At 37.6% G+C, this 23,400-nt stretch overlaps 1 protein-coding gene across 2 annotated transcripts in view; it reads left to right on the top strand.

The window, feature by feature from the left end:
- Nucleotides 1-622: 622 nt before the first annotated feature.
- FLRT2 (fibronectin leucine rich transmembrane protein 2) overlaps nucleotides 623-23,400 on the top strand; it is a 61,530-nt gene continuing 38,752 nt past the window's right edge. The window contains exon 1 of one of the 2 annotated variants that reach the window (XM_031042989.2): nucleotides 623-731. The gene's annotated coding sequence lies outside the window, so the exon portion shown is untranslated. The remainder of the gene's footprint in view (nucleotides 732-23,400) is intronic. The other variant, XM_005142276.4, reaches the window with a different exon arrangement.

The following is a 23,400-nucleotide window of genomic DNA, read 5'->3' as shown; positions in this document are numbered from 1 at the left end:
AATGTGGGAGGGACTCCCGGAGAGAGAGAGAGATGGCTATCAACTGAATTCATTACTGTAAACATCTCCCTGGGGTGTCAGGCAGGGAAGAAAAAAAGGCACGACTTACATTAGCAGGGAATAGTCAGATCTGAGGCATCACTACTGCTAAGATCAGTCTGCAATCCCAGCTGAAGGCAGGAGCAGGACTTGGAAAAAGCCAGACATAAACATTCACACATATACTCACATATATGTGTCCGATGCCTTCTTCGACTTCCAAGGGTCCGGGGTCTCCGTGCCTGCGCCTCATGTGATCCTTTCATCGTCTTCAGAGGACAGAAGGGGAGAAAAAATAAAACCAAACCAAAACCCAAGACCAGGCGTACCCGCGGTCCCTTCTCGTTTATTTTCTACCGGAGAAGAAGGAACGGAGGGGGGAAGAGCGAGCTAACCGAGGAGAGAAAGTGCGTTGGGGATGCCAGAGCCGCGGGCTGCGCTCCGGAGGAGGAGGTGGCGGAGAAGGGGGGACGACGATGCCGCTGCCTCGTAAGGGCGGAGGAAGGCGCGGGGGTCGCTTCGGAGCGGCGGCGGCCGGCGGGGAGCGGGGCCGGCCGGGAGCGGCGCGGCGCGGAGGGCGGCGGCCACCACCGAGGAGCGGCTGCAGCGGCGGAAAAGTTTTGGTGTGGGGGGCCAGAGGCGCGGAGGGGGATTATGATCGGTGCCGGCGAGGGATTCCCAGACACCGCCAGGTACAGCTGGGGTTTCATTTATCTGTCTCCCCCTTCCTGGTAATTCTAGCCGTGGTGCCCTTTGCCTTCTCCAAGAGAGAGAAGATCCTCTTGGTCTTGTCTTCTCCAAGAAGGCAAAGTAAAGGAGCCGGGATCAGGTTATGTGTCAGAAATGCCACTTCCGCCTCATTAGAGCTCCGTGGCTGCGAGTGTGCGGCGCCGGGTACCCACGCGCACGGATTTATGAATGGCCGTTGGCAAGTGTCAGGAGGGTCCCCGGGTTATTCCACGCCAGTGTATGGGTTAGGAGTGGGACTCTGAGCTTGCAGCTGCAGCAGAGTCCAGGATCCTCGGTCGCATTTCAGTGCCGAGCGGGAGGGTGCCGAAACCTGCCCCAGCCCCAAGGGCCCCGATGAGGGGAAGGGGGAGCCTAGAACTACCCCTGCTGCAGGGAACCGGCCGAGCGTCTGGCTTGGCACCACCGTTAGCAATATCTGGGACGTTTTTGAGAAACGGGACCTTTAAGGTGAGCCTTGGTGGAAAGAGGCAGTCGGCTTAGTTGTGCGCTGGCAAGTGTTAAACTGATCCACGGGGAGAGCAGGGAGCTGCGCCCGGCGGGAGGATCAGTCAAGATCCCCGTCAGCAGCCTCTGGAGAGGGGCTGGGGGCGGGGGGCCAGGTTAAGGGAATTGGATCAGGACTTCGGAACACAGAGGAGCCCTTGAGGATTTAGACAGTGATCTCTGGCAAAATAATGACAAATACTGCGCGCGTGTGTGTGTAACCAAAAAATAATATAACAAAAAGAAGTCAAACGGCTGAAAAGACGTCTCTAGAGCGTAAGACAAAACCCCATAAAAGATAAATCAGTAGCAAAGTAAGACTCTCCAGCTTCTTTTCGGAATGGGAATCAGTCAACAGGAGCTTTTAATTAATTTTAATAGAGGAAATCTGTTTTAAGGCTTACAATAAGCTAATAAATCCAAGGCACAAATCCGTGTAAATTCCTGTAGTGTGTGTGGAAGGTACTGATTAGATTTCTTCAGATGTTGCTTTTTGCAATGCAGAGTTCAGCTAAATAGAAAGGGAGAGGTTCCTTGCTTGAGGAGCAGGAAGAGATATTAAAGCAAATCGTTCACTATCTCTCTCTCTGAAAGGCGGGGTGTGTTAACGAAAGGTTTATTTACTGCACCTAACTTTACAGTGCTTGTAGGGAAATTAAACAAGTTTAGAGAGATTGATCACTGCTTGAGTTTGAAAAACACCCACAAACTTCCATTGGCTTAATTCCTCATTTCATTCATTGACATGGTCTTTTTCCAAGAGCATCCTTATGTATTTGTAGTTTCAGAGGAAATTAATGAATTGGCTTAGATACGTGGTTCTTGGAAGGAGAAAAATCCATCCAGGAATTTTTCAAAACATTTTAAGGGTACTGTACCTATACCTGTGTCTACCTTTCTTCATTTCAAGAGTCAATGTATGCAACATTATCACTGAGGCACAATCTTTACATAATCAAAAATATACAACAGACTTTATGTAAAAGTCACCACTTCTAAGTGACAAAAGTGATGTTAAATTGCTAGTGTTGTTCTTTTTCCTGAAAATTATTTGAGAGGAGAGATTTCAAATATCATTACCATTTGTAGGAGGTTTGCTATTTAAATGTCTGTTCTCAGCAGCGAGGCAGTTAAAAGTAAGGGAGTGTAGGCCTGGAGTACTGTAGGTGAAGCAAGTCAGAGCACTGTGTAAATATAGTGTCTGTAAAACTACCTGTGACTAGAACAGTTGTCAGTGTTTTCCAAAGTCCAGGGCTATAGCAAGAAGAAGTGGTGCTGGAATGCACCCAGGGATCTTAAAAGAGTCTTTCCTCACATGCACATACACCCTGTATTGTGTGTAAAGTGATGTTATCTGTGTTTGGCTTTGAGAGTCTGGATCTAATTTGAGCCACTGTTACAAGTCACATTTATATCCTGGCCTGCTGGATAGTTTGATTTAGGATGTAGGCATACCTCCTTTGCGCAACCTTATACCCTCCCAGTTGGAATCTGCATTACATAGGCTATGGTTTCCTTCGAGAATCAAGAATGTGCTTGCCTTTAACAGCTTAAAATAACAGCATCTAAAATGTAGGGTGTTATTAGGGCTGACTTCTCTACCCTCACCAAAGAAAAGAAGGACATAGTTTTACCAAGTCAAGAAAACAAAAAGGAGTTCAAACGAGCATCACTATCAGGCTTTTCCTGTACTTCACTTTCTATTTAAAGAACTAGAAAGAAGGCACACTTAAGATAATAGTGTTTCCAGAAAGGTGAGAGCTTTATTTCTTAATAATTTCTGCCACCTCTTTAATCTCAAAATGAGTTCATTTTTCACTAGATTACTTTCATGTAACTTTCAGACTTTAACCAGACAGATTCAAATCCAGTCCATTAGTGACCTCTATCTGTGAGAAGTGTATAGTCAGTGGTGTTTTTTTCCCTTTTTAATTCACCATAGTGGCTTGGAAACACAGGCTGTAATTTGTTTTGTGCCTTTATACTTGCAAATCACCTAGCTTGTCAGGTTATCAATGTCATACCCATTACAGACAGCATGATTTCCTTGTGTTTTAAATAGGAAAGCAAGAAAACCAAACTGCAGTTCCAAACATTAATCCAGAACTTGGAAAGAACTTTATATCTATTCCAGCTATTTCAGTGATATGATGGACATCTGAAAAAATTGAACCCCCCCCACCTCAAACCCAAAATTATTCAGTAGTACTGAACATCAATAATAAAGGGCTTGCATTGATGTTTGTCTGATGGTTTAATACTTACTCTAAAACAGGCTGATTTCTATGTGAAATTTTATTGCCCTCGAGTGCTTACATAATAACTGAAACTTGAGACAAACACTCAGACCAGATATGCTATAAGTAGACTTTATAGTAGCAGGGTGTTTAAAGATGTAAAAAAAAAAAAAAAAGAAATCCAGCTGTGTCTATATTAAGAATACATGTCAGAGATCAAGGAAGAGGGGGTCTTTATAAACAGATGGTCTCTTTTAGGGGATTATTAAACCCAGCTTCCCAATACTAATTTGTCTCTTGTTTATATCCACAGCTATATTCCATGTTTTAGTTAGTGATTGTAAATGGCAGTTGAGGACTTGATCAGCAATATCTTTGGGTAGTGAATACCATTGTTTGACATTTTCCAGATTGTAGTTGATTACCTCAGCACTTGGTAATATGATGTTTTTAGGTGTTTCCTTACCTCCCCCTTGGTCAGTCTGTTTAGGAGTCTTTCTGCTATGCTTTTTATTTATTTCCTCAAGAAACCCAAAGAGCTAGAACTTGCCCCAGAGGTATAAAAATTGCTTTTTTTTTTTTTTTGATAAAACAAATATTTGTATTTTTTGTCTTTTATTAAAAAAATAATAGAAAAGAATATATCATTATTATTGTAAAGAAGGCTAATTTAGCATATACTGATGATATGAGCTGTGTGTAACCTACACCTCATTCAAGCACTACATTCAAGCAATTGACTATTTTTGTTTTTTTTTTTTTTTTTAGAAAAAGAGCAACTACAAAAAATTGTGATTAAAATATGGTTCTTCACAGGCATGTTTTATTCATTTATTTTAAACAAACCCAAACCTTAATTCATTGGTAATACTCAGGAAAGAAGTGTTTAAAATAAAAACTATTCTCTGTTTAACAAATTGTATTCTAGTCACATCAAACAATATGTCCCAGGAACAGTGCAATTTAATTTGTTTTTTTTTCAGACACTGGCAAAGTGTGTTGGGACCTTCTTATGGCTTATTTATTTATTGATTTATTTATTTATTTTTACTGATGCTATACCCAGCAAGCAGGGTTTCTTTTTCTCTTCTTTGATTCTTTCTTCTCACATGGCCCCTTGAACTGAATCGGAATGAAATACTAGCAACAACTTAAAACAAATCCATCATGCTTTATTCATCATTCCTGAAAACTTAATGATGTTTAAAGAGGTTCATTAAATATCCCTTCTAAAAAGAAATTTTGTGCTGTCAGCTCTACCTAGAAATAATCAGTATATTTTATTTCAAACTATAAAAGATTTGTTGTAAAATAAACTTTTTCTATCCTAGTTTAATGTGAGGTTGTATTTAGAAAAGCATACGACACAGGGAACTGTTGATCATTCATAGATATGCTGTGTATCATTGCCTCTGAGCATATCATTGAAACTGATCCTTGATTTCTTGCAGACAAAACTCGGTAGGCTTTTGATGTACAGGATCAGATCATTGCTAGACTTAGTCCTGCAAAGTGATGATTTTACTTTGGCCCCAGGTGAGAGGTGACTTGCTTACAGCAGGCTCTTATCAGTATTTTGTAGGATCTGTCCCTTATGAAGCAGAATAAAGGTCACAGATAATATTCTGGCTTGGCCTGCAAGTCAAAAGGCTGCTTTCATAACACTTAATCACCAGCTACCCATTCATGAGGTAAATTGTCATTGTAATTTTCTGCAACAGCTATGGATTAAAGACTGCAGCGAAAAATGTTGAAGGATAATTTTGAAAGGTTGTTTGGACAATAATCTGTAGATTACTGTAATGGTCTGCAGTCTGGTGTTACAAATCTCAGCCCAGGCAGGGACGCATATTGAGCCACAGAATACAGAAGAGGGCATTTACTTTCTTTTATCATCATTTATTTGTGAATATATCACAGTGAAAATGTTTGGATGAAGGGGCAGAAGTTCTGCTCTTTGGTCAAAGTTCTTTATTGTGGCCAAATTACCATGGGTAATCTAATTGACTTAAAAATGCAAAATATATAGACATGAAATTAGTTCCTTCCTGAAAACATGCTAACTATGATTAAATTAGTCTGAAACTATTCCACAGTCTTTATTCAGACAAAAGTGACAATATTTGTTTAAGGTCAGGTATCCTGGGGGAGAATTACAGGCAAAAGATTTGATTCATTAGCCATTCACTGTCATGTACTTCTGTGTCAAGCAAGATCTGGGCAGGCTGATGCTAGACACTTCTCTCATAGTAAATACTGTAAACTGTATGAAAGTACTACATGACCCATTAAGAGCAGGAAAGATCAGAGATTGGAATGAAAAGCCTCATCAGCACCTTCTGAGAACTGAAGTAAGTGTGTGGCAGTGTTACTCCCAGGTCCGGCTGGCAGCTTTTGGCATTCCTTCATCAAAACCAGCAAAAAAATTAAACTGAAGAGATTTTTTTGACAGTACTTCCAGTCCTGTACTACGTAGCCACACAAGTAGCTCATACCTCACTGGTCTGCTCTGTACAAACAAGCCATGTGGAAAAGAGTTACTGGTGTAGGGAAAGGAGACAGTGCTCCCACAGTGCATCCTAGCACTTCTGGGAGCCATCAGTGATGCTCAGACACAGTTCCCAGCCTTCACACAGGTTGCAGAGCACTGTAGCCAAACTGCATTCATGGGATCATCAACCACAGGCTTGTAGGTTCAGAGTTACAAATATTTATTTCTGTTGAGGTTTTATGCATGCTTTGTCTACAGAGAAAAAGAAATACAATGTTAGAACTGGTTTAAAATACACATGACAATCACAATGTCATTGGGACTGAATTCAACAAAAATATGTATTTTCTATCAAAATCTTACAGAACAGGAGATTTAATATGTAGTTCTGAAGAAGAAATGCAGGTTTATATATATATGTAATTTGTATATGTGTTACACACATAGGTAATTGTGACTTTGTCTATATCACAGAGGTCTCCCTCAAAAGTATATATCATTAATTTTCATTAAAAAGTAATTCTGTTGGAGAACTACTAATCAAATTAAACAAGAAGAAAACTTCAATTTTTCCTCCAGTGTGTTGGAAGTTTCTATGCTGGGAGAAAAAAGCCTGAGGTATTCCCAAGAGGTATTGCTCCCAAGGTCAATGGAAAGACTCTATAGCAAACTTACCTGTGCTGATGAAACAGAACAGAAACAGCTGAAAACCTGCTTTTTAAATTAATGTATTTGATTCCAGACTCAATCCTTCTCTCTTTCACTGGCAAGTTAATTTCACAGACACTCTTCTCATGATTAGGTTACTCATGTGAGTAATAATTTGAATACCCCAAAGTGATGTCATTTAGCTTTAATTGAAGATGATACAACCTCAACAGTGTGTCTCTGGTTATACTAATGTATATATGCTTTCATTAGTAGTTTCTTCATGTGTATATATGAAAACAAGCTATGTAAGTACGTGTCATTTAAATTACTAGAACTGCATCCGTATTAAGGTTGTAGCAGTGTATGTGTTTGTCACAAACGCAGCCTACATAGGTATACTTCAATAAAAACTATCTGTAGACTAGGCATCAGGTGTGCATATCAATTGATGAATTATGATTTTGGTAACTGAGGTGGTTTTAGTGAGCCTGTTGCATGTCTGAAATGCTAGCTGAAACCATGTGAGGTGTCTCTAAATGAAGGAATATTTGTTAGTAGTACCTTATAATTTCATTTGTGATCTAGGAAGATTTTCCTAGGTGGTGCTTCTTGTGTCACTGAGAGATTTGCATCCAACTGAGGGTGCCCTATTTAGCAGTCTGGTTTGTCTGGTTGCACAGTGCACCTCATTGACTGATCTAGGTTTAACCTTATTCTTATCTTTAACCACTTAGCTTTGGAGTTAGTTGTGAATGCTCCTAGACTAAAAAATATTTCTTAAGCCATATCAGTTGAAAGCTTGCTGTTTATGTCATCATTTGTTATAGTTATGTAAGGAAGAAAATTGCTTTGACACCTGAATTAGTATGAACCTGGGTCAGGTGGTTGGGGGACTCTAATTTAATATGTTAATGCTTTATATGCATATTGCATCATGTTGTATTGATCCTTTACTATAAGCCCCCACATTATTCATTGAACAAAAGAATCAGGAGATGGAAAAGATATATAAGGCTAACAAATAGTCATCTCTCTAGGACACTCATAAAATTTTAATTCTTCATTGAAACATTTTCAAATATTTTGTCTTAGACATTTTATTCTTTGATAAAATCTCATAGAAAATTAATTTACAGCATATAATAAGTAAATTAAACAAGTAAAAAGTGCTATTATCCAGCCTGATAAATTTCTCCTTTTTTAAAACAAATTCAGCAGTCTAACAACAAATGTCCTCATACTGAAGATGCGTATACAGTTAGAGACTGCTAAAATTTAACAGAACATGAACACATACACACAGGCACACAGAGTCATTCCCAACTGTATTGCTAAATCCTGTGTATCAAATTGGTATATGCCCAACAGTGATTTTTGAAATAGCTCGTTCTGGCTCTGTGCCATGCTGCTCAGTGAAGAGGTTCTTGCAGCAGTTCAGCAATAAATTGTAAAATGCATTTTGCCACTAGAAGTCTTTTTTTTTTTTTATTTGGGAAATTACTTTAGCTGTTTGACAAAATTAACTTCAGAACCTTACTCTTTAGCAGTTGTGCAGCAGAATAATAGTCTTTACTCTGAAAGAAAAGCGTCTGCTATTACAGCTTTGAAAATACTAGGCAAGAAAGAAGCATAATGGACACCTCTTTATTTTATTTTATTTATTCTATTATTATTTTATTTTTTAAATGTGTACTTTGAATGCCACAGACAAAGCCAAGTCCCTTGAAATTGCCCAGAGATGCCTAAGCCCCTGTGGCAGAGCATCTGACATTAAGTTTACTCTAATTGCTTTAACCATGTTGTGCCCTATCAAAATCTCTTATTTATTCATGTAGTGTTGTGTATTCATAATGATAAACATGCATGTATATGCATGCAGGAACACACACAAACAAAATGAAAAGAAAAGAATATTTCAGAGAGAATTAGAATTGCAAAGGATCATTTAGCAAAATCTGTTTCCTTCTGAAGCTTAGTTAGCATCTTCCTTTTTTATTACTTAACTAGGTAGCAAGGCAGTCAGTGATACTGTTGGACTTTGAAATGTTGCTGTATATAAGTTTTTCTAATTTGTTAGCTTCATTCTCCTAGTTTTCACAAATAGTACTCTGTTTAATACAGTTTTTAGAAGAATGATGAAACTGGGTATTTTTTGATTTTTTTTCCTGGATACAGGGTATTGAATCCCTGTCTTCACACTAGAGCCTTAGCTTATAGTTACATATAATTCCAGTAAAATGCAGTGATATAAAATTAAAGGGGGAAAAAAAACCCAACACACAAAACAAACCCCCCCAATCAAACAAACGAAACAAACAAACAACAACAAGTATTGTATTGGTATATTTACTCAAAAGCAAAGAAAACTCAAAGCCATGGCCGAGAACCTATGGAAATCTTGATGCTAACAAGATGGGGAAACCACAATGCTAACAAGATGGTTGTTTTCTGTCCCACACTGGATAATCTCATCAGTGTCTGTTTAACTTAGTATTTTGTACCAAATACAGGTTTCAGCTAGTCTATTAGCACTGAGGTCAAACACTTAGCTCTATCCTCAGATCAGCACTGTGAATCTTTATAAATCTGGAATAAATGAGATGTTAAGAGTTGCTGCCAGCAACTCTGGCAACGGAACTGTTGATCTGTCCATATTCTCTTTCCTGCAAAAATTTCTTATCAGGAGATCCACACATCCTACATGGTGTGACTGTGGATTTACAGATAAGATGATAGAATAACTGAAAGCGGATGGATGGCATGAACATAAATAAGTCATGATTACAAAATGTGGGGCTTGATCTTGAGCCATGGGCGAGGCAATTACAAATTTAGAACCTCACTAAGGATAAGCTCTCTAGGTAGAATGGTTCAGCTTTAATTCTTCGCTCTTCATTTGTCTGAAGATGGAAGTACATAAATCACTCTGAATGAGCAGAGATGACTCCAAAATTCATAACCACTCATCTCTGTGACATTGATGGGAATTCTATTGGAGCAAATGCATAGGTATTCTAATTATGAACCTTTGATATTCAGAACTTCCCTTAGGCCATCAATATCTCATATGCAGTCATATTTTACAAGCTGCAGAATGATTGTCTGGTTATGCATGTGATGACCTAGAGAAGACATCCTACAGTCTAGCCAACCAGCTGTAGAAAGATAACCACTGGGAGAATAAACACCTTCAAATTTCAGGTAGCATTATTATCAGTTCACAAGCTACTTAGGTCTTGTGAAGAAATATTTGGTGATCTTGGGGAGGAGTGTTTAAATAGTCCTGTATATTGTCTTGTGTTCAATGATAGCCATGTTTGACAGAAGGGCATTCTTTTTAACTCTGATGTGATGGTAAAAGATTATTTCATATTTAGTAGAAGCAGAAATAATGCAAAGACCTGTAGCCTTGCTATGAAATTTACACTTCCTTCCACTATCTATCTGAGGTACTTTTATTGACATGTATCCTGGTAGCAGCATAATTCTCTCCTGTTTCTCTTTCAAACTTTAGTTTTCTGAATCATAATTTTTCATTAGATCTTCAGTGAAAAAGGATCTCTGAAGCTGCATTTCATTCTGTGTTATCTGTCATGTCAGGTGCATCGAGGACACAAAGTATCTTAAAGAAACTATCTAAACTAACATAACCAGTAATGCTGCTGGAAGCTTTTATTTTCATTTAAATATTTCCCATATTATTTCTGCAGGTCAGATATTGCAGTATTATGCAAAAGGAAGACAAAAGCAGGAAAGGGAAAGTGACTAGAAAATATCTATGGGGAAAACAGGATGAAAGTGAGCAATCAAATTTTCCAGACTGAGTGATGAGATAAACAGTCAACTTTCTGTGCAACAGGAAATCGGAGTTTCCTAATGATCACAATTTTAACCTCCTAAACTTTTATTCATCTGAGAGGAAGACTGTCCACAACCATGAAAGGGAGAGGTAGGGCAATGCATAATCTAGGAGGAGCTGGGGCAGGAGAAAAGGATATGTGAGTTCCTTCAGTTCCTTCTGTGGTGGACGTAGTACAAGGGCATCATCAGACAGAGTTAATGTTATCCCAAAATGTGTTAGCTCTAGAACAGAACCCTTATTGGTTTGGTGAGTCCTGTTTGGTGAGTACTGTTTGGTAAGGACGGGTGTAGTCCCTACTCCCTCTTAATATTAGTCCACATCCTCATCTTTATGACCTTAGAAGCTGTGCATGTTAACTGTAAGAAAAAACAGAGTAAAGATGCGATTGATTAAGCAATTAGTGAGTAACTATTCTCAAATTTTCCTCTCAGGCATGGGTATATACACAGGAAGTTCACTTTACATAGATAAATCAAAGGGGAATAATGAATATTGTTATTTAAAATATACAATATAAATCCTGTCAGCTTTTATGTCATTTAGTTTTCTCTTGCCTTTAGAGCTCTCGTCTGAAAGAGATTAGAGATGTATTGGATAACAAAGTCTGAACACAGGAAAATACAGTTGGGGGCAAGTGACACTGAAGTGGTTCTTTATTATTCTTGTTTATAAGAAACATGCTAAAGGAAATTAATACTATGCACTACAACATACAGAATTGTTGTGCTGCTTCTGCATCATCAGCACATTCATACTGTCCTGTTGATTAAGTCAGACATTGATCAAACTCTACATTATGGTCTGGGCTTGCAGTGTGCTCTTTCTCCTTACAGCTGAAGGCAAGGCAGAATTCAACACCAGATTCTAAAATCAGCAAGGGAACAAGAAGGAGTGCACACTGAGGCCTTAACCAGCATAGGCTGCAGGAACTCCATCCATGTATGTACATGTAGGAGGTTTGGCATTTCTCTTCCCCCAGGCACACCAAATGCCCACAGTCAGCAGCAGCACCAAGTCTGGGTGCTTACTATGGAGAAAGGAGGTAATTTATGTGGAAGGTTATACTAAAGATATATGCCCCTCCTTTGTCAGAGAAAGTGTGCATTTTTTTTTTCTTTTTAATGATTTCAGCATTCTCCAAAAGTGTTTTGGTAGTAACAATATTTGGGACAACATGTAATTCTTTATTTGCTTGCTTGTAATTGTTCAGAAAGTCTAGTAAATATTCTGACTAGAATTCAGTTACCATAACCGTAATAGAGAAGAAAAAATTCAGTGGAAAAATGGCACTGTGTGAGTTAACACGTTAGCTCTTCACTGTTTCAGATCAAGCTTCCTGTGAGTAATAAAACACAAGTCAGATCAATTTGGCTGATCTCAGTCAAACCTCTCATGGATAGTTGCCCACATGGGAATAACTACCAGGTAGATTAGCTCTGTGAATAGTTGCAGGACAGCTGTGGGACTGAACTACACTGGCAGAACTGCTCTGGGAAACTTGTGTGCAGTGCCTCAGTCAGTGGTATCTGTCTTCGCTCTTCATGAGCACTACAGCCAAACATGGTTTTTAAGTAACTGTTTCTAGGGAGTTGGAGAAAACTCTTACTTTGTCAAATCTGTAAGTCTTTTTGTTAGACATTTCAAAGAAATGAAGTACAAGTGAAAATTAAAATACCCTGAATTACTTCTTACTAGCCAATGTTTCATCCCTGAGAACAGGAACAATGTTATGTCTTCTGACCCATCTTTCCTAACAGCATAAGACAAATAATAAAAAGGTGCAATATTTTTAAATCTTAAGAGGGGACAGAATGGCACAGGTTTTCTCCTGCTGAATACCAAACTTCTGTTTCTGTTTGAAATCCAGACATATTCTACAGCGATCTGTATGAAATGAAAGGTGGACTCAGGTAAACCCACCACTATTAACACAGACTCATTTTTCCATTTTTCTGTCAGAAATGATTTGTTAGGTAAGGAAGATGAACTGCTCTTTCACCTTCATGTCCTTTTCTTCCTCTGTTCTTACAAAGCAGAACTGAGCCTGTCACAGTGTGCAAGTCCTTGTAAAAAGCATGTTATCAGGAACAAACTGCTATTTTTTTCTGACATAAAGAAAAGCAACACAAATAGAAGATAGAAGGAAGAGTTGATAACAACAGTTGATTAAAGGAGCGCTGACACACAAGAAGATTCAGAAAGCTGATTGATATTAGATGTATAGCACTTGCATTTATCAGGGCTGGACCAGGTTTACAACAGCTGAATATCCACACCATAAAACAGAAAACTTTTCTATTTGGTTCCTTATTAGAGACATGACTGTGGGCCAGCCTTGCTACTTTAGCAATATGGGGAAAGGATTTTCATGTGGAAGCTGTGACACTGTGTTGTGTCCTAGCTGCCTCTGAATCGTTATAGGACCTTGCTCGGACGTATGATTATTTAAGGTCACGTTTACAGCATTGTTCTAGTTACTTGCGTTGTTCTAGTTACAGTTTGGATTTCAGATTCATATGTGGACATGGTTATGCAATTAATTGAGACAGCCATTTGCATTGCAGTTATGTTTCTTATATCTGTCTTATAGCAACTCCTGTACCTGTTGTGACTGATATATTTTCCATGACATTTTTCATGCATTTCACCATAGCTTGTCTAATGAAGCTTGATTTTCACTTGCTTGTGACTATCGTGGGCCTGTAGCATGGCTGTAAAGGATTTTCCATCCTAACCTTCATCTCCTTTTTCCAGAGGACTAAAGACACAATGGTTCTGTCAATGCAACTGTAGGCTTTTAGCACTTGCATTAAATTTCAAACTGATCTGGTTTAGTACATTAAATAATTTCTCTTGCTATGGGAACTCTCTACTGCAGAAGTGGGGAGAATAATGACAGAGGTCCTCTATCAATTTTCTGTTTTTTAATTTCAGTTAAGCCCATAGTTGTGCATATTCTGATGATGGTGTTCCCTAAGAAAAACATGAACAGTCTGAGGGAATTACCTTAATGTTACTGCAGATAATTGAGTACTGCTGCTTTGCAGGTGAATATTTACCTTCAGAATCTAGAGTGAGGCATCGCACTTGTGTCCAAACAGGAATGGACAGCAAAGTGTGCAGCTTTGCCAGCTGGTAACCAGGGAAGTCTTTTTATATATGATTCAGAAGCTTTTTCCCAGTGCAAATTTCAGTAGTACCCCAGAGGTATTTAATGTCTGAGAATAAATTTATCTATTTTGTTAGTCATTGTTTCCTTTATCGAAACTAATGCAGTTTTGCAACCAGATACAAAACAATCTGAATAATAACGAGACACATTCTGTTCTATTTCATCTTACATTCTGCTCATTGCTGTAGTAGCCTAATGCCAGTCTGTAAAACTTCATTACCAACTGTCATTACAAAAGAATTTTGGGGTGTTTGATAATAACAAATGATTTTATTTCATGCAGAGAATTATTAATACACAACATGAGACCTGGTCAGTCAGAATTGCAAAGCTTTCAGTTCCCTTCTGAACATGAAATTCAGAGCAGGGGTTTGTACCCATGATTATTTGTGGGTACATGAATGCATGGATCACATTTATAACTCTACTGACTTTTTACATATGAGCAATAGAGATAAGTAATCAGCAAAATGACATCAATTGTGCTGCAAATTCCAACTCTAAATAACAGCGTTGCAAAAGTGACTCCCAGTGGATCATTCTTTTAGAAATGTAATACACAGCACTTCTCCCTCACCTCTGCTCTCTCTCTCTCTAACTACTATCTTAATCTCCAACACTTAAACCCTAGATATATTGAAACCTAGGTCTTCCCACCAAGATTAAAGAGTTGTACTTTCATAGTTCTATGATTCTATCTATTTTAACATCTCTTATCTGAAAGAGCTTCTTTAGGAAGTAGTCTGCTGGTTCACTAACAGATATAGGTACAAAGATGTCATTTAGATTGTGTGGAAATTAGATTAGAGCAGAACTGACAGGAAGCACATTTCCCCTTCCTTCACTCTAGTTCCTTTCTCTCAGGTAATTATACAAGTTGAATTCATCAGCCCAATGTATTGCTTGCGGTTTGGGCAATATCCAGTCAGAAGATTCTTCTTATTATAAATAAGTATGTGTGTTCTGTAATGGCTGACAATCACAAGAGGATCCTTATTTCTTTCCCTTATAAACATTGCAATGCTGTAAATAAGATCGCATTAACTAAATATCTTCATATCTTGTATTACTGTCCTGAAAGAGAGGAGGATCTTTCTGACAATATTTCACTATTTAAATCTTCGCATGACACACCACTACCAATAAGGAAAAATCAATTTGTAAGACCTGAAATAGCAAGAAATAGTGTGACTGGTCACTTTTACCACAAGTTTTCTCCAGTGTAAATCTGAAATCTGGAATTATTTTATGTCTACATAACTGGAAATGAAGATGCTTCTTATTTCAAATCCTCATCCCTCGGGTAAAGCAGAAGCAAGACAAGCATCCTTAGAGCAGAACAATTGTCAGTCTCACTGGAAAACATATTTAGGGCTGCAAATAATCAGAAATGCAGTGCATGTGCAGAACTGTGTGAAATGCCTGAAGTGGAAGGTGCTGATGGTTTACAAATCAATGCATAAGTATCAGTGCATTGACAAATCAGATGGGTAATTACAAAGTGCTGCCTGTACAAGCCACCAGTATCCATAGTAGTTTAAAAAGCAAATGCAAAAATCTTAATTTTGGAAAGCAGAAGCAAAACCAGAATATATTCTATGATTCTATGATTTAGTCAAAAGGGAATATTTAAAAATTAAGTTTTTTAAAGTGTGTTATATTTTCATTAAAAATACAAATAGGGAAATGAAAAAGAATCCTCCACTTTTTGTATAAAAGGTGAAAAAGATGACATTCCATAAACAGCAAAATTATCACACTGTTTGAGCAAAATTTCTGATGATTAACATGACATCCTGTAGAGAAACTAATACATGTGATTAGTATTGTGGCCATTCTGCCACTTGAGTGTGTGGGGCACAGGAGAATAATAAAAATAAGAACAGCAAAAGAATTTTCTACTTCCAGTCCAAGTGTAAGCATTAAAATTGTTATTATAATCAGATAATTCCTAATGTAGTTACAGCTTTCACAATATCAAATTTTTTATGTATACAAACTGAATTTGGAGTAAATATGGGAAGGACATTGTAAAACCTGTCTAGCAAGTACAACAAAATGTGAAGAATACTATAACACAGAGCTAAAGGCAGACAGAGTTGTTTTTTAAGGATTTTGGTTTCCATTGTGGTAACGTAAGGAATATTTTCCATGAGTATTTCAGGGCATATACAGTGTTGCTCCTAGAGAGAATTGACTCCGCATTACTTGAGTTTAACAATATCTAAGCCTGTTCCACTCCCTGCCCCCCCAAGCTTAAGAGTGATGCAGCTCAATTTGCAGTCATTCCACATCAAAATAATAGAAGTCACTTTGATTTCTCTCCCACCTTCCCTAAAAGTGACATTATTATTATTACAATTATTATTATTTCTATTATTATTATTCCTGTGAAATGCAGGTTTCTGTTTTATATTATATATGACACAGGCTTCCTCTGTTTCCAACTTGATCAAAAATAAATTTATGAAGCAGCCCCTTTACACACTGGATGCGCAGTTCTGCAAAATTCTACATACTTTCATTTCCAGTCAAAGTCAATAGGTTTTGGACATGATTACCATTTTACAGGGTCTCCACATATATTTAAATACACAGAGATGGCTTGTGGCTCTCTGTATTTGAAGGACCAAGAAACACCATCTATTATATTGTTAAGTTTTTGAGTAAGAAAAAATTAATTTCAGAATATAGTATGACCTAAAATATGAACCTGAGACAGTGTGAAATAAAAGCCTTTTTGAAGAGCAGATTTTTTCATCCTTGCATTTTTTGTTTAGTTGTAGCAGTATTGCCTGTAAAGTCCACAAACCAACAGCAGTTAAGTAATAAAAGTAAACAAGAATAGGTAGCAGGTTGGCTGGCATACAATGAGAATTAAAGCAAAGACCAATCTCCCTTGGTAAATGTTGTTATGAATTATTAAGTGAAACAGTGGCAAAATGTAGTCTGTCAAAAGCAGTTTCCTTCCAGAGACATGGGAGAAATTAAAGCATATTTCAAAGAAAAGTTTTTATGCATGTCTCCAACATCTTGGTTTGCTTGAATTGCAAAACTTGTCTCTGTACGAAAAGTTCCCAAACTAAATTCACAAATAAAGAATGACTACTGGAATAATTTTTGCAATATGAGGCTTATTCTTGCAATTTCTGATATATATATATATGCATATATGAAATTTTCCTTCTCAGGTTTTTCTTGGAGAGTATCTTAGTATTGTAGTGGGTGTGATTCCAGTGGCCTGAATGTGTGGCATCCAGTTACTGACTAGCTGCTGATGCTAGAATATGTACTCTGTAATCTGAACATGCAGGTCTGCTCCTCAGTTGGTCTGTACTGACATAATATTTTTGGCTTTAATTATCTCATCATTAGATGAGTTGTGCTAGTTTAGGATTTGAGCTAAGGAATCAACAAATGGTCAACTAGTGATCTGATCTCTAGATAAGCATTCCAGAGTTGCAAAAAATTAACGCTGAATCCATTCCTCTTAAAATTAACATAAACTTATTAATTTTCTCTTTGACATTATGCTCAGAATTGGCTGAAAATTTTAGAAGTATTTAAATAAATTTAAAGTAAAACATTTTGATGTGATGAAACTGGCTATCTAAAGTGATGCAGAATTGCTTGTTTGCTGCCCTAAACATTGTTTTCGTCTGGATAAACCCCTGAAATTTAGTACTAACCAATTGTTATATGTAATTGATTAATTCAAATATAGTTCATTTTTAGGTACTTGTGTGGCTAATAGCACCAAAATAGCTGAGAGTTTCTGTTTACTATATGTGAATAAATTTCCTGAAGTCAAAGACTTAGATAATGTTTTGGCCTTCAGGAAAATCCATAGAAATAATACCCATCAACATCAAAGGAGTGAGGTCACTTATGACTAATCTTTCTATCCCTAATGGCTAATTAGGACTTCATTCAAGCCTGTCATTCAGTAGTTGATAGAACTTTTAATATGCTTATGACCTCCTTATGCTTACATCCAAAGGGCCACATATAAATACTTAACTGTGATCTGATTACTAGTTTTAATGCTATTGTAAAGTCCTATAAGCCACCTGGAAAGGGATATATTCCTTTTCTGCCTGCTCAGTACCCTAGTGGAGCATGGGTACTGAGACAGGCATGCACCCCAAAACTAGATGAAAAAATATTATACAGACTCCTGGAATCTAAGCTAATACAAATTCTGTGTATAATTCAAAATCAATCAGTACTGCATGCTACCAACTTTCAACCAAACCACGTAAAAAATATTTTATGCTTCCATGCTCTGAAGAAAATTTGTAAAAACAGATGCCAATCCTTAAATGTTTATTTTGCCATACTGACTTCTTACATTAAGGACTGAGTTCTTCACAGACCCTAATACATTGCCTTTCTTAAAAGTGTTTGTTTCCAGATAATTAGATAAAAAAAATAATGAGAGATGGTGAGTATTCCCTGAGAAACTCAAAATCATGACACTTGTCTCACTAGCTGGTATGCCATCTTTATTCTTTAACCTTTGTCTCAAGCAGAACTTCAGGACATTTTTCTAAAAGCAAAAATTATTACATAGTCTCCAAAAAATTATGAAAGCCTCATTTCTAGACACAAAATTAGCTTTGACAAAGCACTGATGTATTTGTCTTGAAAATATGACTGCAGTGACAGGACTGGTACAGCTAGCATAAGGAAACTTATTAATTAAATTAAATTTCCTTAATTAACTGAGTTTCATCATTTAGAATAACAGAAAGAAATAACCAGGACTGGATCTCACCATAGGTTACATAACTTCTCATTTGACCAAAAATGCACTGACTACAGCATCATTGTTTTAAACTGGAGCTGTGGGTGAGTGATTAAGAAGATAATGGAAACACATGACACTGAAAGAAAAGCAAGAGTTTATTGAACACAGGCAGAGTTTTTGACCAGGTGCTTATTAATAAGATTTGTTTTGTATATATTCCAAATCTTATATCCATAGGGAAAATTTGCTAAACATTTACAAATGTCTGAATTTCCATTCACTTCAGGAAAACACATTCACATAAAAGAAGTACCTATGTTGCAGCCAACAGTTAAAATCGTTTAGGGTGGAAGCCTCTGGAAAGATACTGTAATAATTTATGTTACTGAACTCTGTGTGCATCTTGTCCTGCTTTCTTTTCCTGGTCCTCTCTTACCTCATCAAACTCCTTTTCCCTCCTGATGGACTTCAGTACAATAAATCATGTTAAAACTTATTGCAAGAGAAGTAATGTCTTGCTGACATGAACTGCTATGTTGCACATACGATAGTGAGGTATATTTTATACTTGGATACTTTAGGTGGCATTAATAACATCAATATTTATATTGTTATAAGCTTAACTTGCACTACAGTGTCATTTTTATAGTGTTATGTTTCCTGCAAGTGTTCTTCCCGTCACATTCATTTTGGCTTTTTGAAGGTAAATATGCAGCAGAACAAAGCCATGTGTATGGAATTTCCAGTATTTTTAATGTTATAGCTATAAAAATAATTACCTTTATGCAGCCATCTGCAGCTCTGTGCAATGCCTTCAAACTCAGAGGTTCTTTGAGATTATTAATAGCAATAACATTATCTCAGTAATGTGAGAACTGTAGCTGTCCAGATTGAATGTCTGGACAACTGCACTGGAAAATATGCCCATCTGTATTGGTTAAAAATATAACTATTAAATCAAAGAATCACCTCTTCCGTTTCAAATATTTCTCAAGCATTTTGAGCAAAATTCTGGAGATTTGCTATCATCAGGAAATTACTCGGATTATCAAGAAAGTATTGAGGATGTCAGAGCCAAGTTTCCACTAATTTTTGAGTATTGCTGCAAAAAACATTAAAGCCATTTTGTGCTTGCAAATTTTTGCTATAAGCTTATCAAGTGTAGTAATAATATATAAGAAATGATTGAAAAATCATGGCAGTCAGATGAAGTTGCCGGCCACTGGATAAAGGGTAATGCAACCCCCATTTTCAAGAAGGGGAAAATGGATGACCCAGGGAATTACAGACCAGTCAGTCTCACCTCTGTGTCTGGCAAAATCTTGGAGCAGATTCTCCTGGAAGGCATGCTAAGGCACATGAAAAACAACGAGGTGTTTGGTGACAGCCAGCATGGCTTCACTAGGGGAAATCCTGCCTGACAGATTTGGTGGCCTTCCATGGTGGGGCTACAGAACTGACGGACAGGGGTGGAGCAGTTGCTGTCATCTACCTGGACTTGTGCAAAGTGTTCGACACAGTCTCACATGACATCCTTGTTTCTAAATTGGAGAGTCATCAATTTGATATGTGGACCACTCAATTGATAAAGAACTGGCTGGATGGCCACAGGCAAAGGGTTGTGGTCAATGACTCGGTGTCTGGCTGGAGACCAGTGATGAGTGGTACCCCTCAGGGATCAGTGTTGGGACCTGTCTTGTTTAACATCTTCGTCGGTGACATGGACAATGGGATTGAGTGCACCCTCACCAAGTTTGCCAATGACACCAAGCTGTGTGGTTTGGCCGATATGCTGGAGGGAAGGAATGACATCCAGAGGGACCTTGACACGCTTGTGAGGTGGGCTGATGCCAACCTCATGAAGTTTAATCATGCCAAGTACAAAGTCCTACACCTGGGTCGGAGCAATCCCAAGCACAGCTACAGGTTGGGCAGTGAAGAGATTCAGAGCAGCTCTGCGGAGAAGGAGTTGGGTGTGTTGGTCGATGAGAAAATGAACATGAGCCAGCTTCAATGTGCGCTTGCAGCCCAGAAAGCCAACCGTATTCTGGGCTGCATCAAAAGAAGTGTGACCAGCAGGTCGAAGGAGGTGATCCTGCCCCTCTACTTTGCTCTTGTGAGACGTCACTTGGAGTATTGTGTGCAGTTCTGGTGTCCTCAACATAGAAAGGACATGGAGTTTTTGGAACAAGACCAGAGGAGGGCCACAAGGATGATCAGAGGCCTGGAGCAACTCCCGTATGAAGATAGGCTGAGAAAGTTGTGTCTGTTCAGCCTGGAGAAGAGAAGGCTGTGTGGAGACCTTATAGCAGCCTTCCAGTATCTGAAGGGGGCCTATAGGGATGCTGGTGAGGGACTCTTCATTAGGGACTGTAGTGGTAGGACAAGAGGTAATGGGTTCAAACTTAAACGGGGGAAATTTAGATTGGGTTTAAGGAGGAAATTCTTTACTGTAAGGGTGGTGAGGCACTGGAATGGGTTGCCCAGGGAAGTTGTGAATGCTCCATCCCTGGTGGTGTTCAAGGTCAGGTTGAATGGAGTCTTGGGTGATACAGTTTAGTGTGAGGTTTCCCTGCCCATGGCAGGGGGCTTAAACTAGATGATCTTAAGGTCCTTTCTAACCCTAACTGTTCTATGGTTCTATGGCTTCTAAGATCCTAAGAAAGCAAGGAAAATAGTTACTTTAAGCAAATACCTGAGCAGCTTTATTGCTATCAAAAGAAGAAAGATTTAAATCTGCTGGACTCTTTAAGCTTCTCCAGTGATCAAAAGTACAATAGCTTTTTTCAATTTACTTTGTTTCACAGTTTCCAAACATTTAAGACAGGAAATGTTATCATTGTTCATTAGTATAAGTCCGATAAAAAATAAACTGAAGTTGTTAAAGTGTTTCTAAGTCAAATACACAAATACTGTATATTATCATCATGTTCTTTGGTGCAAACATCCTGAAATGAGATCTGTCGTTCTACACAAACTCTTTTTTTTAGCTTACTTGATTCAATTTTGGCATTACACCGTCATTTTCATTCCCTGTAATAAGTTAATGCTATGCCGGAACTATTTAAATGGATCACAGTGTCAGTAAATTTTAAATCATGCTACTTGCCTAAGCTTATATTACTGAAATAATGCATGATGAGCACTTTTATGAAATCATGTGAAATCGAGTATGCGAGTGGGCAAAAACTGTTACCAGCATCACTAAAAAAACAGCCTTTAAATGTTTAGTAATGAAGAGCTGCTTAGTGCAATTGTGCTTTAGTGATTAGAGGAGGGAGAAGCATATTACAGAATATGAAGTGAAATCCTGGCTCTACAGAAAATACTGGGAAGTTTATGTTTACTTCAAAAAGATGAGATTTCACTTTTGGGTTTTACTCCTTCCAACTCTACTGCTGACCCAGCTGGTCAAGTAATTTAACCTTTGGTCATGTCTGGTTAAAAATTCTGTCCTATACCAGAAAGTTTGTTCAAAGTGTTTCTGGTTAATAATCTATTGTCTGTAGAACACTTAAAGATGAAGCAGGGAAATCTTTGTATGAAATATCCTATAAAGATCTAGACATCACAATCTCTTTCAAAATTTAAATCAACAGCAAAATGGGGTTTCCTCTGCTTGTTTTTTTTTGCTTGCTTGCTTTTTTTATTTTTTATGAGACATGCATTTTTCACAACAAAATTTGTTAACATTGTGAGGAGATGCTACACAAAATAGAAATATTTCAGTCAGAGAGGAGAGGCCCAAAAGGAGCCGATATTGTGATACAAAACCTGTTAGGTAGATAGGAAGAAATAGAATATTCCAAAGTGTTTTTTTATTGTATCAGGTCGAGGATCTATATAAAGGATACTACAAAAATAGACCTTCACTATAAAAATAGATAAATTTACAAAAGTGATTGTATCCTGTATAGTTAGGAATTATCCTGCTGAACTCAGTGTCGTAGGATATCCATAGTCAAAAAGTTATGATCAGGACAAGTATCAGCTATTTACATGAATAATGGGATATTTTTAGTTACACAATAAATATATTTTATGGCTATGAGGACGTGTGCCTTTTTGAGGGAGGGAATAAGACAACACTTAATCATTCTGAAGCTAGGTGGAAGCTTATAAACTTGTTTACAAAAATATGAACAAATAGAATTTAGCATCTCTTGAGTGTTTCATTCTTCAGGACTTTCTGGTGATGGCCACTGCTTTTGGCTGGCCTGGTTTGCTCTTCTCCCATGTGTGATGTATAGCATATATTTTCCATATGAAACAATTATTATTTCTAGTCAGGATCTCGCCACTTATAATAGTGCTTCAAAAGTTAGACTATCTTTTTCTTCTTATAGTTTAAGAAACAATCACCTCATTCTATCTAATACCATGTAGCCTTTTCAGCGTCTATTTACCATGTTTAGTACCGATTAAAGTGAATTTATCTAAGCTACTAGTCTACATTATTGAGCTATTTTTTATAGTCTCCATTACTAGTGTACATTACTGAGCTATTTTTTATTTTTCATGCATATATATGTGTACCTGCACATAAATATTATCTGTGCTGCATACATTTCTTACTAGAATTTTCAGCCTATGTAGTATTTTCTCTTTCTCATTTGCTTTCATGAATTACGAAGCTATTATAATAAACCTGTACCACTTTTTGCCACTGTAGGATTAGCCTTTAATAACAGTAACAGTATCATAACTTATTATAGTAGCACAACAGCAAAAAGATAGATGATATGTATGTGCACTCCTAGAAAATATCTATATGAGAGTTTTTCATCCAGCGGAATTTGTGAGACTCAAGGGCGTTAGCATTCAGATACTTAGGTTAGGAGATCACAGTGTCATTTTCTGGTGATACAGTGATGCTATAGACAGTATTTTGTGATTTCTAAAGCTACACGCAAATGTAAGAAAATAGAACCTACTGACACTGTTTTGAGTGACATATATTTAATT

Source organism: Melopsittacus undulatus, chromosome 4, assembly GCF_012275295.1.
Source record: "Melopsittacus undulatus isolate bMelUnd1 chromosome 4, bMelUnd1.mat.Z, whole genome shotgun sequence".
Taxonomy (NCBI): Eukaryota; Metazoa; Chordata; class Aves; order Psittaciformes; family Psittaculidae; genus Melopsittacus; species Melopsittacus undulatus.
Note: the sequence above shows the minus strand (reverse complement) of the source record. Positions and strands in the feature narration are given on the sequence as shown.